At 39.3% G+C, this 3,276-nt stretch overlaps 1 long non-coding RNA gene across 1 annotated transcript; it reads left to right on the plus strand.

The window, feature by feature from the left end:
- The first annotated feature begins 519 nt into the window (after nucleotides 1–519).
- LOC138407024 (uncharacterized) lies at nucleotides 520–2,194 on the plus strand. Its single transcript, XR_011240421.1, has 2 exons — nucleotides 520–681; nucleotides 1,876–2,194. It is a non-coding gene; the product is annotated as an uncharacterized lncRNA (long non-coding RNA).
- Nucleotides 2,195–3,276: the final 1,082 nt, after the last annotated feature.

Genomic DNA, 3,276 nt, shown 5'->3' on the forward strand with positions numbered 1-3,276 from the left:
AGACCTGATGGAGAGAGCAGAGGAGAAAATGGAGAAAAACGAGCTGCGATTAATAAGCAGAAAAAGAGTGAAAAAAGTTGATTTAGCAGTTGAAAAATATAACTTACCTGGTCGGGAACTGACGGGGATTTTATGAGAACTAAGTCACACTGGTTTTGGTGAGTTTTGTTTTTATTTTCTTGCAATTTTGCTGCGTTGTACCTTTTTAGCGGAAAGCTAATGCTAAAAACGTAGCTATTCACAAGGAAATGCTCCGTCATAACCTGTTTATCAGTAAATTTTTTGGGTTTATGAAGACTGTGAATGTTACAAAAGTGTCTGTAAGCTGTATAAATGAAAGGTATGCGCTGTAGTTTGTGTGGGAGACGGAGCCGTGAGTTGAAAGAGACCGCTCCGCTGCCATTTTGAGACGAAAAAACACCGTAGCAGTAACGTTACAAGTCAGAAACTGTGAAACATTTATTTGTGTGATTTGAGGATTTAAAAAGAGATTATTTGTGTTTATGACCTGTTACACAGGTCAGGTTTTTTGCTCGGTTTGAAGCTGGGTCGGAGCAAGGACTGTGCACACACAGACGGGATTCAAGATGGCGAGCCAGACCCAGACCTTCACCTTCAACTCATCTACTCCTTCGCGCTAGTGAGGAAATCTTCGGCTTATGGTGACTCGCCGCCAGAGTGGTAGGAGTATCAGGAACTAGTTTGATCTGAACTGATTGATTTATTATTATTTTCGGACTAAATCGAACTGAAACTTTTCATTGAACCGAACACTTGAACTCATGTTGAACTCGATTCGAAAGTGTCATACTTTTATTTGCATGTTGAGTTCATATTTTCTGAGTGTGATTGGAAATGATTGTGGTCCACTTTGATTTGATTATGTAACTGAAGGTATTCTCTTACATTTAAAAGAAAGGGAAAAAAGAGTTAACTCAGGAGGAAAAATTCTAAAAATAGATGCAACCTAGGAGAAAAAAGACTGGTTTAACTTAACTTAGATTAGCTTTACTGAAATAAACTAGGAGAACTAAAGAACGAAAGGAAAGAGTGAAATACTCTTTTCAATTATACTTGCCTTAGTATTAGGAACCTGCAGGGTATTTGTTTTGTTTTCTGTACTGTATTTTATATGTGTGTTTTGCATTCAGTAAATTGCCGGCCTTTTGTACTTAGAGCAACGGTCTCTGGTGTGATTATTCTTGCTTCCCACTCCTTAGAACCTAGAACTGGTCCAGTGGCGCAGTAAGTGGGGTGATACCGGTGCTACAAATTCAATTCAATTTTATTTGTATAGCGCCAAATGATAATATACATTATCTCAAGGAGCTTTACATAGAAGGTCAAGACATTAAAATATTGTTTGATATAGAGAAACCTAACAGTTCCCACAATGAGCAAGCACTTTGGTGACTGTGAAGAGTAAAAACTCCCTCACTTACAGGGAGAAACCTCTAGCAGAACCAGGTTCAATGTGGACGGTCATCTGCCTCTACTGGTTGGGGTGAGCAGAGAAAAATGGGGAGAGAAGAGAAACAGTGGGGAGGGGGAGGCGAGAGACCGGAACACTTGAGCACCATCAGGTATCAGCTCTGACTAGTTAAAATGTAAACGATAACAGTGTAAAGAAGTTATTGATTATTAATGATAGCAGCAACAATTCATATAATAATTAATTAAGTATTGTGGAGAAGTGCTCTGTGGATGATGGGAGTTTCCCCAGCAGTCTAGACCTATAGCAGCTTAAGGGATGGTTCAGGACTCACCTGATCCAGCCAGGCTTTATCAAAAAGGAATGTTTTAAGTTTAACTTTAAATGCACAGAAGGTGTCTGCCTGGTAGCTGAATGCTCTACCTCATGTTCTACTCTTACAGACTCTTGGAACCACACGAGAGCCTGTGTTTTGGGAACGAAAACACCTACTGTCTTCACCTACTGTAGATGGTTGAGAGAGAGTCTGAGCCAGGGACAGTAAATATGGTTGAGGTTCCATCAATAAGGTGAGTAATTAAAAATGTGATACCTTACAATATACTGTGATGTAAACTGTGTTCTGAGAATGTTTTGGAAATCTGTGGGGATTTATGTAGGTAACATTAATTTGACAACCTTTACCATTTCTATTGGGGATTTCACGGCTATGCTCAGTATCAAATTCTAAATCCACATTAAAAAATTGGGGGGTAAAAAAAATGAAAAGATGAGGAGGGCAGTTGATTTTCATGTGATTTTTACTATGTTGTAGACTGGTTTGTTTTAAATGTCCCCAGGCAAAATGGAACGTGCGTAACTTGTAGGTACTACAGTACCAGTATAGTGCCTGGAAAAGATAATATTGGTTACATGCATGATGCCTCGAGCTGCAACTGACAAGTAACACAGAAAGTGAGGGTAAACAAATGCACGTAAGAGGCATTGTCATCATCCACAGGGTCTTCTCCTGTGTCTTTTCACTCTGTAATGTGTATACTGATGACTGCCGCAGCTGGCATGACAACAGATTACTTTTCAAATTTGCTGATGACTCTGTGACAGTCAGTCTCCTCCATGCGGATGAGAACAGCCATGGTCCCATTGTGGATTGCGAATCTGTATTGTTGTGACTGCCTTTTTACTACTAAATGTGACAAAAACCAAGGACATGAGTTTTAGGCATCAGCCCTCAAACTCTCAGAGTACTATCATCAAGGGGCAGGTGGTAGACTTTGTAAAGAACTACGGTACAAGTACCATGGGATGATTATTAACTATGATCTCTCTGATGACTATGTCCCTGATGATGGCTGTTTGTATTACGGATAGCATGTGGCTGATCCTTTATTCAGTAGAACATGTAGTAACATGTCCATGTTCCATGCTGTTTATTTAAAAATAATTTACTTGTCTTCTTGTACAATGCTCAATGATATAGATATCCATTCCAGATTTCTGCATCATACCTTGGAATTGTATCCATAATTAATTATGAAAATAAATCCAGTTTATGATTTGTGATATATGACAATTTGATTCTGACTGATCATAATTCAAGGTCAGCTTTAATTTGCCTCAATTCAAGATACCTTAAATTAAGTTTAAAGTTAGAATGTCATTGTGGAAATCCTGAACTAGAATTGTGACTAATGAAGCATTGTGTTAGTTCATGCAGGACACGGAGTCATGTGCTCAGCTATACCGATAGGTTTATGGGTGCTCGTCAGTCACCCACCAATCACAGCCCATTCTCTCACCAAAGCGGTCCCTTTAAATACGACCTCATCCTCACTGATCCCTGC

This window comes from Paralichthys olivaceus, chromosome 24 (genome assembly GCF_024713975.1).
Source record: "Paralichthys olivaceus isolate ysfri-2021 chromosome 24, ASM2471397v2, whole genome shotgun sequence".
Taxonomy (NCBI): Eukaryota; Metazoa; Chordata; class Actinopteri; order Pleuronectiformes; family Paralichthyidae; genus Paralichthys; species Paralichthys olivaceus.